Below are 15,678 nucleotides of genomic sequence, written 5' to 3' on the forward strand. Positions count from 1 at the left end.
GCCACTACATTATGACAACCGATAGACAGATGAGTGCTGTGGTTCCCTGACTGGGAAACGAATCTGGGCCACAGTGTTGAGCCAGAGGGTTCTTGGCTACATTAATAGTTTGATGATAGAATTACAATTATTTTCTCTGGCAAGAACCTAAAATGCAACAATTGTGTTGTGCACTAAGGGCAGATCTAAACATTTTGACAGCTGAGCTGAGGTTTACTGTTAGGAATCTAGTATGCATGCATGACTATGAAGCCACAGCAGACTTTGTTCAGAAGAAGAAGAAGAGGAAAAAACCTCTCTGGGTCTGTGCCAACACTTTCTTTGGAAGTATGCTTAAGCAGGCTGGCTGGGAAAGAAACTAAAGATAATTGTGATTAAAGTAATTTGAGTTATTTTGAATATTTTTTAGGTGTTTATGTTTATTACTTGAGAACCATTTCTCTGACTCAGGAGAGTTTCTCTAGATGATTTACAGGTGTTCTAGTTTCACTCCTATGACTAAATTGTCTCAGAAGAGAATTTGGTTTAGAACCACACTTCTCTCATTCTTGAGAGATTATACGTCACCATGTCTGTTCCCACTCCCCAAATAGACGGTTTCTAATCACTAGCACAACAGGAAGGAGATGCTAAACTTCATTAGGAATAGTCTGCATAACATAACATTCTCAATGAGATCGTGAAGATTACAGGCAACAGACAAGAATTGAGAAAAATCTGGTGTGCAGACTTTTCTATGCAAACGGTTTTATTTTCCAAGTAGTCGGAGGGGGTCTTTATATGCAGTAGACTTGTATTGTATGTGAATTATTCTGTCTGTGGATCTGATACTCTTTTGACTTACAGATCTAAGTTCAACTCAGAGTTTGTGAAGATTGTTCAACAATTTGGATTTTGGCCGTCAGCTCTTAAGAAGACTAAAACTTCATTTAGCATGAATGTAGTTTCTTACGGCAGACTGATTTGTTTTTCATTGTTTTACAGTATTTATTATATTTCTTTAAAAACTGATAAAGCTGATTTAAGTGAAATGTTAAAACTTTTGATGTAGTGAAACTTAGGAGTAAAAGACCACGATATCTGCTATTAAAACAATAAAAAAGAAAGCAAGAAAAGTCTTTCCTATTTTGACTGCTTTACTTTCAGTTAATGGATGTTTTGAATATATAGCCTTATAATCATAGACTGTGATAAGCCCTAGTTCCACCTAGTCTGTTTACAGAGTCTTTCTTTATGTTCTAGTTACCTAGCTGTTCTCTTGAGATATTTGATAAAAATTTAAAGAAGGCGGAAATGTGCATTTGAAGTCAATGGGCTATTTTCATATTTATGCAGTCATATGTATTTTTATACTAAGTTTGATAACTTACAGATTCTTCTTATCATTTTACATTGCCACCATCGTAAGAAGGGCATTTCCAAAATTCAGTTTTTACAACATGGCTGTGAGTAGCAGTTTTGAATTTCTAAGATTATTAGTTGCAAAAATTCAGTGCTAGGTAATACGCAGTTTTCTTAACACTGGTATTATTGATATATTAGTTGACGGTGTTGTTACTTAACATTTATAGAAAATTTCTCAAACAAGACAGCTTTTAATGGTAAAATAAGTAGAATGTTTTTTCCTATACAAAGTAGGTTGTGTTAAAATGTCATTTTATTGTCAAAAGTCATATACATTGTAACCCATAGTTTTGGGCTTTAGGAACAATTAAATTGCAATGTATAAATGCAAAACTAATTTCATGATGAATTCTATAAACCTTTCTTAACCTACCCCTTAGCTAGGGTAAGGGAAAGGAAGGAACCACAGCTAAGAGATATAAATAAAATGTCACACTGAGTATATTTTGGCCTTACTTTGTGTCACTAGTGCTATTTTATTCTGTGTACCAATTTTTTGTGTATGTCTTGCCAGGAATTTAGATCATAACCTTCCTTTTTAATGTTTGTTTTGAGGTTATCAGCTATAATAAAGTGAAATTAAGGGCAGGGGCTAGTAAATTAACACTAGCCAGAGTTAAATCTTACACAACTTTAATAGAAAAGGTTCATCAGCTGATTTGTAAAACATTATATTTCTTCTCCTAAGGATTTTCCAGCAGGAGAATTAATGTAAAGGAGAGCACCTTCACCTTGTTTCAGTAGTATAAATATAGGACATATAAAGGAGAATAAACCTTTATAGGGTTTCATCTCACTTTGCCATAATTTCACTTCCTAAGTGTGAAAACTCTAGAGTCAAAATCTGAAACCAGAATACGTACATAATTAAATCTAAGAATGAGAAATAAAAGTGCACAAGTGTAGTTTGTGATTTCTTAGACTGTAGAGTCCCTGAATAGTTACCAAGGTGAAATTTGTCTTAAGACCCAAGGACTGGTTTTTAATATTCTCAGGAATCCAGCTTTGAAGAGTTTACTTAATGATTATCTTCATGGGTAATCAAAACTTGTTGATAATTTTAGCCTTTTGTACATAAAAGTATATTTCGTTTACATATCCTCCTTCAACATTTTGCCAAGAATGTCGGAACCTACCTGGGTGATACAGTTCATGGTAGGTAAAGAGCCATTCAGAACGTTTTTTTCCTACTCATTTCCTCTTAACAAATATGGTTTGTATAAAGATTTTCTTTAAGAAGTACAACTATATTCTCAATTTGTGTTTGCTAGTTGCTGTGGTCTGATTGTGTCCTCCAAAAATTCATTCTGTTAATAAGGTGTGTTACATTGGTTGACTTTCATATATTGAACCTTGCATTCCATGTCTAAATTCCGTTTGGTTATGTAGCATAATCCTTTTAGTATGCTGCCGAATTTGTGTTGCTAGTATGTCATTGAGGATTTCGTCATTGTTCAGAAAGAATGGTGTTCCCTAGTTTTCCTATTATGTCCTTGTCTGACTGGTATCAGTATAGTGCTGGCATCATAGAATGAGTAAAGAGGTGGTCCCTACTCTTCATATTTTTTGAAAAAAAGTTTGAGAAGGATTGGTGTTATTTTGTCATTAAATTTTTCATAGAATTCACCAGTGAAACCATCAGATCCAGGGCATTACTTTTTTGGGGAGATTTTTGATTGTTGAATCGATCACCTTACTAGTTATAGGTCCATTCAGATTTTCTATTTTTTTGTGGTTTTTTTTGGTAGGTTTTGTGTTTCCAGGAACTTGTTCATTTCGTGTAGATTATCCAGTCTTTTGGCATGTAATTGTTCATAGTACTTTCATGATCCTCCTTGTTTCTATAGACTTGATAGTAATGTCCCCACTTTCATTTCCAATTTTTAAAAGGAATTTAAGTCTTATTTTGTTTCTTAGTCCATTTAGCTAAAAGTTGTTCAATTTTATTGATCTTTTTGAAAAACCAACTTTTGTTTTCATTGGTTTTTTTCTATTGTTTTTCTATTCCTATTTCATTTGTCCCTGCTCTAGTCTTTATTGTTTCTTCCTTCTTCTAGCTTGATTTTTTTCTCATTTTAGTGTAAGTTGTAAAATTCAGTTGTTGATTGAAATTTCTTGTTTTTTATTGTAAGCACTTATTGGTATAAATTTCCCCCTTTTCACTGCTTTCACTGTGCCGGATTAAGTTCTGCTGTGTTATGTTTTCATTTTCATTCATTTCTAAGTTGTTTCTCGTTTTCTTGTGATTTCTTCTTTGATTCATTGGTTTAAAAATTTAATTTTCATAATTTTGATATGCGGGACTATAATATAAGCACATTTTGTATTCTATATTTACCATTCCTTTTGTTTGCACCTTTGATTCTTACACTAACACATGTGGAGTGTAGTATATGTTTGTATATTTGTGTTAATACGATATTTTAAATAATCTCTATCAACCTCACCTGAGTTAGCACAAGATTAACTTCTTTGAGTTCTCTATGTTGCTAGAATTGACTCAGCAAAATTGCTAAAAGGATATACAACTGCTTTATATTCTTAGAAGTAGTTTATAGTTTTAATTTTGAATGTTCTGGTTGTATTTTATTCTCTAGTCCTTAATAATGCCTTTTACTATATAGTTGATGACAACTAATTAGTACCAACTTAATAGGATGTTTTTTATATTTGAAATAATGTAACAGAGTTGAGGCAAAGTATTTGCAATTAGAAAATAAAACATAAAATACCTGCTTCAGCAGTTGAATGTATCTGTTTTTTGTTTAATTTAAAGGGAATCCTCCTGGTCAAACTCCAAACATGGGGTGCGTTTCCTGAATGACCTGTAGAAGGCATTTTCTAGTGCCCAGTGACCCCAATCACTACAGATTGTCAAAATAACATTTAAAAACATTCAATATTTATGCAAAGACTTATTTATGAAATAGCTATTTTTAAATTGGCCAACTTTGTAACTTTTGCAGGGTCTGTCTATTCCAATATGTGTTTTGCTCTGTTCACAATTTAATAATGTATGATCATAAAGTGAGAACAAGATCTGAGTGCCATTGGGTTGTTAGGTGGTGAATTAATTGGATTTTCAAGAGTACCAGTAGGTTTTATTTTCTCTTTTGATCCAACCGTTTGGTAACTGATGGAAATTTTATTTCTAAAGTAAGAAGCTAACACCTTTCATCCATGTTAAGTACACTCCCTACTAATATAGGTTGTTTCTTTGAAAATATTAAATATACTTTATTATATGCACTGAATTGTATGTAATTTCTGTCCCTTGATGTATTTATTAATTTTTGAAAGTGGGTCCTTCTGAAAAAACTCATAAATTACCTTTTGTTGAAACTCTTTTAAAAAGTCCTAAAAAATTTATCACCTTAAAATGAATTGGTGTTAAAAAAAAACCTCTCAAATTGTCAGTTATAAGTAAAAATGGTACTTACAAAAACTGGGTCTTTTCTTGCTTCTACAACCTCTGTGGAATTTTCCCACTTCATTCAAGCAAGAGAACTGGGTGCAGCTCCCCTTATTAGCTATGTGACTTCTCTTCCAACCTAACACAGTTTGCTCTCCCTTATTGCTACACATAGGTGCACACACAGACAGCAGTCACTAGGGTTGTGTCTACTGGGCAGCCATTTTGGACTGTGCTTGGTCCATAAACTCCAGTAGCCATAGTCTGGCCATAGTCTGTGCAGATGCCTTCATTCAGAAATCAGAGTTCAGCAGGATCAGATGCAAGTCCTGTTGGGTGGCTTGTGTTAATTCAAGGATGTGCTGTAGTGAGGGTTCCCAAAGGAAAGCATTTGACTGACTAGGCGTGTAATATGTATTGGCTGGAGGAGAATGGATAAATAGTATTTGTTATTTCCTGAAGGTAAACATTCCTGGGAGACACTGTGCCTGTCTGTGCAGTTGGTCATAATAGGACCTACTATTTGGTAGTGTCTGGAATTGTCCCCTCTAGAACTGCATAATGCCCAAGAATTTGTATTTATGTTAGATGATGGCCCAGCTACTGTCTTCAAGATGTTGTATGAGTGAGTGAAGGTCTGGACACTGCCTTCTCCGTAAGTGCTTTTAAATTAATATCCTCAACATGGTGCCAGAGGTTGTATGTGGGAGATGCAATGAATTAAGGTCCTGTCAGCAGATGTTATTTGCTGCTGCCAGGCTATTAAGTAACTCACTGGAAGGCACATGCATGTATGCCTCCTAATACGGAGGTGAATTGTGACTTCGAAGGCTTGGAGGTAGGACCTGAGTACTACATATTGACTAGAACTATGACTAGAAAGAAATCTCCCAGCATCTTCTGGATGTCATCAATTCCCTCACAAGACATGGAGTTTGGATGCTTTTAGTTGGTGGGCCCGCTGTAAGTTGTGGTACTGTAAGGTGTCACTCATATCTGTCTGTCTTTAGCACAAGCTAAATAGGGCTACTAAAAGGAAGAATAGTAGGAATTAGAACCCTTCAGTAATGAGAAGTTTACTGAGGGCCCAAACTACCACAGTGCCTTGCTTTGGGAGAGACTGGGAAATGTTGACACAGGCTCCTATTTGACTGATCCCACTATGAGCCCCAGGGACTTTATTTTGCTCCAGTAGAGGGCTTGTCTGGTGCTAGAGTTCCTTGCCCAAAATAGAGAAACTTAAAGATAGGGACTGAACTGGCGTCTCAGTAAGTTTAATTGTCCCAATGGTTACATTTAGGGGAACTTAGATTCCTTCAGTGGTGCAAAATTGATATATTTTGTAGTTTAAATGGGGTCCCATGTTTCTTAAAGAGTACAATGCCTGAAAATGACTATAACTTGTATATTCATGCCTAAAAGAGCCATAAAATATTGATCATTAGTGGAGTCCTGTGAAGCAATAATATTTTGTATGGGTGATTGGCCCCAGGTGATGGGACAAACATTGGGAAGCTACTATTTTCCTAGGTGAGGATTAGGTGGTTGCCACTGGCAGAGGTTGGGATAAGGGGGGCTGGGCTGGCGTTCACCTCCTGTAGGAACACCTGATTCCTTGGTGGTGGCTGGGGCCATAGCATGAGGTGAGTGTGCCTCTGGACCAAGTTGGAAGTTATATAGGGACCTCTTTAATTGCTGAAGCTCCAAAGCTGGATGGCCAGAAATTAAGTTATTAGGCGCTCCAATACTTCTCTCAGTTACCAGTACATGGGCTGTGACTTATTGCTCCAGAAGAGGATCAAGAATCCTTTGGGCCACCTCAATATTGGCATTTTCAAGACCTAGTGAAGGGGGAGCTGATAAGTGAGTACTTGAATCCTGTTAAGCCTCTTCTTTATAAGCAAGCAGATCTACCCCAAGACCTCCTGGAAAATGTGTAAGGACCCAGTAAAAGTAAAGCAGCCCTGTAATTAGGTGGGGCATCCTGGAGAAATGATGCTTAGAACTGTGAATTGAAGGTGGCGGTGAGAGGATTTGAAATGGCTTCAGGATCTTTGGAATCTGAGTGTTCCACAAAATGGTAAACCCATTGCACTATGCGGTTTTTACAGAGAAGGATACAGGCCTTCTGGAGAGTCCTTTTGGGAGCATTTGCTTTAACTGTAATGATACTAATAGTACAATGGATCTTCTCTCATGCCATAAAAGCTCAATACAACAATAACAGGCTTGGAGGCTCTACCTGGTGATGATCTGACATCCTTCTTCGGCTCTTCATCTTCCTCCTGTGGTTTGGCTCTCCTTTTATAGGATCAGCCAACATGAATAGGAACTTCTGTTTGATATAAGAATCAGTAAGGGGAACTTTGTGGCTCCCTTAGTGAAGTACAAATTTTAGGGTTTGGGGTTAGACCTGCTTGTAGTCTCATTTTTTGAGCTGAGAGCTGTAATTCAGACCCCATGATAAAGATGAGTGGAGGCCAGTGAACCCTTTTTTTTTTATTGTCCTTTTTGACAGAATCACAGAGAATGGTTTGAAGTCTCAAGACAGGTGAAATTTCTTAGCTCTGTATCATTTACCTGTCCTCAACAGTTTTTACTTGCTGAGAATTTACCAGATAAACTCCTAATAGTATTCTGTGGCCCTTCTTATAGGCCACTGCTGCTTCTTTCTGGGTGTCTCAATCAACCTTAGAAGGATTTGGCTTAACATCCAGGAGAGCCATGGTAGCCTCTGTTTTGGTGAGAACTTTGATCCCCTTAGATTTTAGCAAAAGAGTCCTGGGACGGTAGTATGCAGCAGCAGTAGTAAATAGTATCTACGCACATTGACTTATATTTTGGTGCTCCCTGGGGAGTTTCTGTAGGAGCTGATTTTAGGGAAAGTGCTTCTATTTCTTTTCTCTCCTTGAGGCATTGTGCCATCAGTGTCCATAGATCAGATCCCCTATGTCACCCCAAATCAGGGGATAGAGTATATCATAAGAAAGTAAAGCAACAACATAACTAATGGAAGCTATGACAACATTTTCACCTCTGGGGTGCCATTGTTAGTCTGTGATGGGAGTAGCTATCACACCAGCTCCATCTACTGTTTGGGAGTTCTAAAAAACTGAGAGGGTAGCCCCCCACAACCTTCTAGGCCAGGATATAAGGTGACTCAGCACCTTTACAAAGATAAATCATCTAAGATTGTCTAAGTGACACAGGTTGCCCATGACACTGGTTGGCTGATCCAGCTTGTCCCAAGGTAGTTGCACAGAAGCCCCATTCCACTCCTCCTGGAGGAGCCTTGGTAAACTTTGCTAACTAATTTGTTCATCTCTGGATGCATGGGTACTAGTAATGAGGTGAAGCATCTCAGAATTTTATTCACTCTGAACTCAAAGGAACCATTAACAAATGAGTTGTCTAAAAGGGAAACATGGATGAGAACTCTGATTAGCAAAGTTCCACAATTTAGAGTCAGAAGGTGAGGCAACACCTTGAACAAACGACAAACTGCAGCAGAGATCAAAACGCAAAAATGCCAGCAAGCAGTAGTGCTTGCGTAGGTGGCCTCTGCTATCTGGTGAGCACACATAGTAAGTGAAGAGCAGTGTAGAAGCTTCTCTTCTTGGTCTGGGGCCAAACCACTCTGCTCAATATGCCAATTGTTTAATGATAGTTTAATCTTGATTAAGGTATAATAAGCCCAATATAGATCAAAGAGAAATCTTGATGTGATCTATGTCCCCTTGAAATCATAGAAGTTTCATGTATTCACAGGTCCCCAGGGGAAAAGATAGCATACCATGCAGAGCCGTGTGGGGAAACACCAGGATCAGTCGTAAGGCAGAAAGAGAGCGAGCAAGAGAGACAGAATTATGGGCAAGCACCTTTATTGTGATTTCCACAGGAAAGAGGAAGTAAAGCATCTGCTCTGGGAATACTTAGCAATATTTAAAAGTAGTACTCCTGTGAACTCATACTGGGCTAAGAGTGTGGGGGAAGACAGGTATTTATCTCATGTCCCTAGTTGTTTACCTAAAGTAGTTGCCATGCATCCTGAAATGTTAAAGCATGTTAAAACATCAATTTACAGAAACTGTACAACATAATTAATACAATTATAATCATTGGTGTATTTTCTTACTGGAGTGTTTTGAGTTCTTTATTTGCTAGATACTAGTATTTTGTCAGATATGTGCTCTGCAAATATTTTTTCCTAGCCTATAAGTTGTCTTTTCCTCTTCATGTAGTCCTTTGCAGAGCCAAAGTTCATTTGAATGAGGTCCAATTTTTTTAATGAATTATGTTTTTGGTGTTAAATCAAGAATTGCTTGCATAGGCCTTGGTAACAAAGATTTTTCTTCTATTTTATTTTCTAAAAGTTTATAGTTTTAAATTTAATTATTTGATCTATTTTGAGCTAATTTTTATTAAGATGTGAGATTTAGGGTGACATTAATCTTTTTGCCTTTGGATGCCCAGCTGCTCTAGCACTATTGAAAAAACTTACTCCATTGAACTGGAGTTGGTTTTGCAGTGTTGTCAATCAGTTAAGCGTATTTTTGTGTTATTTCTGTTTTCTTTATTCCCTGAAAAAAAATTCTTTTTCCTCAATAGTACTTTATTATTGCAGAAAGATCATAAGAGGGAGTCAGGGACTATGATGTGGAAAATTTCAGATCCCCTTTTTAAGGTGCTACCACATAATGTTATGGTGCTCCTGTTGTGCACGAGAAGGTAATTCTGAATTGTTTCTTCACTTTCTTGAATGTCTTAGAAAACCAGTTCTGGATCTTAGTAGGTGTCACTATGCTTGATCCAGACCTTCCAACTTCTTCAGCTTATCCAGAATGCACACCAAGATAACTGGGCTGGGGCTAAGCCTTAAAAACAGTGGTCAGAAGCACCAATTGGACCACCAATAGGACTAGAAGCAATACAGTGTGCACATGACAGGGCCAAAGAGGCACTCTGGATCTGTTTGGGATGGCATTGGTGGGACCAAGTCTTCTACTGTTTTTTTTTTTTTTTTTTATTGAGGTCATAGTGGCTTATTACATTATGTAAATTTCAGGTGTAAATTATTACATTTAAGTTTCTGTATAGACTGCATTGTGTTTGCAACCTGTGGTTTTATCCTTCACCATGCATGTGTGCCACTTTATCCTTTTTACCCTCTCAACATTCCCTTCCCCTCAGGTAACCACTAATCTGTTCTTATCTATGTGTCTGTTTATATCACATATGAGTGAAATCATATGGTGTTTGTCTTTCTCTACCTGACTTATTTTACTTAATATCATATCCTCAATGTCCATCCACATTGTTGCAAATGGCACGATTTTGTATTATTTTATGGCTGAGTAGTATTCCATTGTATAGATATACGGCATCCTCTTTATCCGTTAATACATAGAAGGGCACCTGGGTTGCTTCCACATCTTGGCTATTGTGAATAATGCTGTGACATAGGGATACATCAATCTCTTTGAATTGTTGATTTCATGTTGTTTGGATAAATACCCAGTAGTCCAATAGCTGGATCATATGGTGTTTCTATTTTTAACTTTTTGAGAAATCTCCATACTGTTTTCCATAGTGGCTGCACCAGTTGGCATTCCTACCAGCAGTGTATGAGCGTTTCCTTTTCTCCATATCCTTTACAACACTTGTTATTTCTTGTCTTGTTAATTAAAGCCATTTAACGGTCTTGAAGTGATATCTCATTGTAGTTTTGATTTGCATTTCCCTAATAATTAGTCTTTTCATGTGCCTGTTGGCCTACTGTATATTTTCTTTGGAAAAATGTTCATATCCTCTGCCCATTTTTTGGTTGGGTGGTTCATTTTTTTGTTCTTAAGTTGTATGAGTTATTTTTCTGGAAATTAACCTGTTTTCAGATATGTGATTTGCAAATATTTTCTCCTGGTTCGTGTGTTAGCTTTTCATTTTGGTACTGCTTTTTTTTTTTTTTTAACTGTGGAGAAGCTTTTTAGTCTGATGTAGTCCTATTTGTTTATTTTTTTCTTTTCTTTCTCTTGCCTAAGTAGAGACGGTATTCAAAACGATACTGCTAAGACTGATGTCAGAGTGTGTACTGCCTATGTTTTCTTCTAAGTATTTTATGGTTTCAGGTCTTACAGTCACGTCTTTAATCCATTTTGTGTTAATTTTTGTGTATGGTGTAAGATAATGGTCTGTGTTCTTTTTATTTCATGTGGCTGTCCAGTTTTCCCAACATTGTTTATTGAAGAGACTTTCCTTTCTCCATTGAATATTCTTGGCTCCTTTGTCAAAGGTTGGCTGTCCATGATGTATGGTTTTATTTCTGGGCTCTCAATTCTGTTCCATTGATCTGTGCATGTATTATTGTGCCAGTACCATGCTGTTGTGATTACTATAGCTTAGTACTATAATTTGAATTCAAGGAGTGTGATACTTCCAACTTTGATCTTTTTTCTCAGTATTTTGTTGGCTATTCGAGGTCTTTTGTTGTTCCATACTCTTATAGTTCTTTGTTCTATTTCTGTGAAAATGTCATTGGGATTCTGATTGGGATTCCATTAAATCTGTAGGTTGTTTTAGGTAATATGGACATTTTTAATTATGTTTGTTCTTCCAATCCATGAGCATGGAATATCTTTCATTTCTTTATGTCTTCTCAATTTCTTTCAATAGCGTCTTATAGTTTTTAGTGTATAGGTCTTTTGACCTCTTTGGTTAAATTTATTCCTAGGTATTTTATTCTTTTTGTTGTGATTGTAAACAGGACTGTACTGTTGACTTCACTTTTGGCTAGTTTGTTATTAGTATCTAGAAATGCAACTGATTTTTGATTCCTGCAACTTTACTGTATTTCTTGATTTTTTCTAATAGTTTTTTGGTGGATTCTTTAGGATTTTCTTTATATAGTATCATGTCATCTGCAAATAGAGTTTCACTTCTTCATTTCCAATTTGGATCCCTTTTATTTCTTTTTCTTGCCTTATTGCTCTGGCTAAAACTTCCACTACTAGGTTGAGTAAGAGTGGCAAGAGTGGATATCCTTGTCTGGTTCCTGTTCTCAGAGGAATGGCTTTCAGTTTTTTCCATTGAGTATGATGTTGGCTGTGGGTTTGTCATATATTTGCCTTTATTATGTTGAGATACTTTCCTTCTATATACATTTTATAGAGAGTTTTTATCGTAAGTGGATGTTGCATCTTATCAGATGCTTTTTATGTGTCATTTGAGATGATCATGTGAGTTCATTCTTCATTTTGTTAATGTAATGTATCACATTGATTGATTTGCATATGTTGAACCATCCCTGCGTCCCTGGAATAAATCCCAGTTGCTTGTGGTGGATGATCCTTATAATGTATTGTTGTATTTGATTTGCTGATATTTTCTTGGGGATTTTTGCATCAGTGTTCATCAGTGATACTGGCCTGTAATTTTCCACTTTATGTTGTCCTTGTGTGGTTTTAGTTTCAGGGTAATGTTGGCCTCATAGAATGAGTTAGGAAGCTTCCCTTCCTCTTCAAATTTTTGGAAGTGTTTGAGAAGGATAGGAATTAAATATTCTTTGAATGTTTACTAGAATTCACTGAATAAGCCATCTAGTAGAGGACTTTCGTGTTTTAGGAGGTTATGGGTAACTACTTCAATCTTTTTGCTTGTGATTGGTCTATTCAGATTCTCTAGTTCTTCTTCTTCTTCTTTTTTTTTTTTTTTTTTCCTAAGGAAGATTCACCTAGAGCTAAGGTCTGTTGCCAGTCTTCCTATATTTTGTACATAAGCCACCACCACAGCATGATCACCGACAAGTGGTGTAGGGCACCCTGGAACTGAACCCAGGCTGCCAAAGCAGAGCATGCTCAACTTAACCACTAGGCCACCAGGGCTCATCCCTCTATTTCTTCTTGATTCAGTTTTGGGAGGTTGTATGATTCTAAGAATTTATCCATTTCTTCTAGTTTATCCAGTTTGTTGGTGAATAGATTTTTCATATTATTCTCTTATAATCCTTTATATTTTCTGTGGTATCCATTGTAATTTCTTCTTTTTCAGTTCTGACTTTATTGATTTGAATCTTCTCTCTTTTTTACTTAGTGACTGTGAAGATTGTCAATTCTGTTTATCTTTCAAAGAACCAGCATTTAGTTTTATTGAATCTTTCTATTGCTTTTTCAGTCTCTATTTCATTTACTTCTGCTGTGATTTTTATTATTTCATTCCTTCTGCTGACTTTGGACTTCTTTCTTCTTTTTCTGGTTGTTTTAGGTATAGTGTAAGCTTGTTAATTTGAGATTTTTCTTGTTGAGGTAGGCCTGTATTGCTATAAATTTCCTTCTTAATACCACTTTTTCTGCATCCTTTAAGAGTTGGTATGTTGTGTTTTTATTTTCATTTGTCTCCAGGTATTTTTTGGTTTCTGCTTTGATTTCTCAATTGATCCAATCATTGTTCTGCAGCATGTTGTTTAGTTTCCACATATTTCTGACTTTCCCTGATTTTTTTCTTGTTGTTGATTTCTAGTTTCATACCATTGTGGTCAGAAAAGATGCTTCATGTGATTTCAGCCTTCTTAAATTTATAGAGACTTACTTTGTTTCCCATCATATGGTCTATCTTTGAGAATGTGTCATGTGCATTTGGGAAGAATGTGTACTCTGTTGGGATTGAATAGAATATGTTGTATATATCTATTAAGTCTATCTGGTCTAGTGTTTCATATAAGTCCACTGTTTCCATGTTGACTTTCTGTCTGCATGATCTGTCCATTGATGTAAGTGAGGTGTTGACATCCCCTACTCTTATTGTGTTGCTGTCTGTCAGTTTCTCCCTTTAGGTCTGTTAATAATTGCTATATATGCTTTGGTGCTCCTGTGTTAGGTGTATCAATAAGTATTATGTCATCTTGGGAATGTCCCTTTTATCATTATATAATGCCCTTCTTTGTCTCTTACTATCTTTTTTATGTTGAAGTCTGCTTTGTCTGATATAACTATGGCTACATCCTCTTTCTTTTGCTTACCTTTTGCTTGGTGTATCCGCAAGAATCCTGTCACTCTGAGCCTATGTTTGTCTTTACAGCTGAGATGTGTTTCCTAGAGGCAGCATATTGTTGTGTCTTGTTTTTTAATCCATCCAGCCATTCTGTGTCTCTTGTTTGGTGAATTCAGTTCATTTATATTTAGAATGATTATTGATACATGAGGGCTTAATACTACCATTTTTTCTTTTTTTCTTGGTTATTATATATTTCCATTGTTTGTTTTCCCTTGTGTTTCTGACGGCCTTTTCAGTTTGATATTTTTCTGTGATGTTTTTCTCAGTTTCTCTTTATTTATGATTTGTGACTTTGCTCTGATTTTTTGCTTTGTGGTTACCATGAGGTTTGTGTAAAAGATCTCAGAGATGAAATAGTCCATTTTTCTGACTGCCTTTCATTTCCATGAGCCTAAGCAGGTTCCATCTCCCTCCTCTTCCCCTCGTCTACTTACAAGCTGGAATAACAAAGTTCCCTCTCTAAGGTATGTAAGTGGTAGTCTGTATCAAGGCCGTACATGGCCCAGGATCCAAAACTGCTTTGGAAAAAAGATGATAGGAACTGGGAGCCAAGAAGATTGGACCTGAAGATATATCTAGCAACGGTTGTTATACAGAGTGGAGCTCAGCAGTAGTGCTGAATGCCACTCATAGTAGAAATAGGTTTCTATTCATCGGCTTACAACCCGGGATAACAAAGTGGGTAAGTAGTGTTTTGTTGTCATAAATTATTTTTTTGTGTGTTGTGAGTTTGTGACTAAATTGAAGTGTCTATAGTTGTTGTTGATGCTTTTTTTCCCTTTATCTTTTATGTTATACTTAAGTCTTTGCTAATCTGTTCTGTTATACAGCTGCAATTTTTTTGATTTTTTGTCTATTTATCTCCTGATCAAAGCTCTATAAAACTTTGCCTTTTTGTTTCAGGAAGGAGGGCTCCTTTTATCATTTCTTGTAAGGTGGGTCTAGTGGCGATGAACTCGCTCAACTTTTTTTTTTTATCTGGGAAAGGTTTTATTTCTCCACCATGTCTGAAAGATAATTTCACTGTATAGAGTATTCCTTGCTGATAGTTTTTGTCTTTGGGTATTTTCTTTATATTATTCCATTCTTTTCTAGCCTGTAAGGTTTCTGCTGACAAATCTGCTGAAAGCCTAATGGGGGTTCCTTTGTAGGTTATTTTCTTCTCTCTGGCTCCCTTTAATAATTTTCCTTTGTCATTGATTTCTCGTATTTATCATAGTATATGCCTTGGAGGAGGTCTTTTAGCATTGATATAATTAGAAGTTCTATTGGCTTCATGTGCTTGTATGTCCATTTCCTTCCCCAGGTTTGGGAAGTTCTCAGCTATTATTTCTCTGAACAAGCTCTCTGCTCCTTTCTCCCTCTTTTTGCCCTGTGGGATATCTATAATTCTAAAATTACTTTTCCTAATTGAGTTGGATATTTTTCATAGAATGTCTTCATTTTTTTAAAAAAAAAATCTTACTTCTCTCTCCTCCTCCACTTGGAGCATTTCTAAGTTTCTTTCCTCAATCTCAGTAATTCTCTGCTCCATAAGTTCTGCTGTATTCTTTATGGTTTCTGCATTATTTCTTATCTCATTTATTGTGTTCTTCATATCCAGAATTTCTGTTTGGTGGTTTTTTTAGAGCTTCAATATCTTTGGTCAATTATTCCTTCTGTTCCTTAATTTTATTCCTGAGCTCAGTCAACTGTGTTTCTGAGTTTTCTTGTAACGAGTCCTTTTGACAGCTATTTTGAATTCTCTGCAGTTATATTGTAATCTTCTGTGACTTCAGGTTTGATTTCTGGAGTGTTGTCATTTTCCTTCTGTTCTG

This window comes from Ceratotherium simum, chromosome Y (assembly GCF_057802395.1).
Source record: "Ceratotherium simum simum isolate JZ-2026a chromosome Y, ASM5780239v1, whole genome shotgun sequence".
Classification (NCBI taxonomy): domain Eukaryota; kingdom Metazoa; phylum Chordata; class Mammalia; order Perissodactyla; family Rhinocerotidae; genus Ceratotherium; species Ceratotherium simum.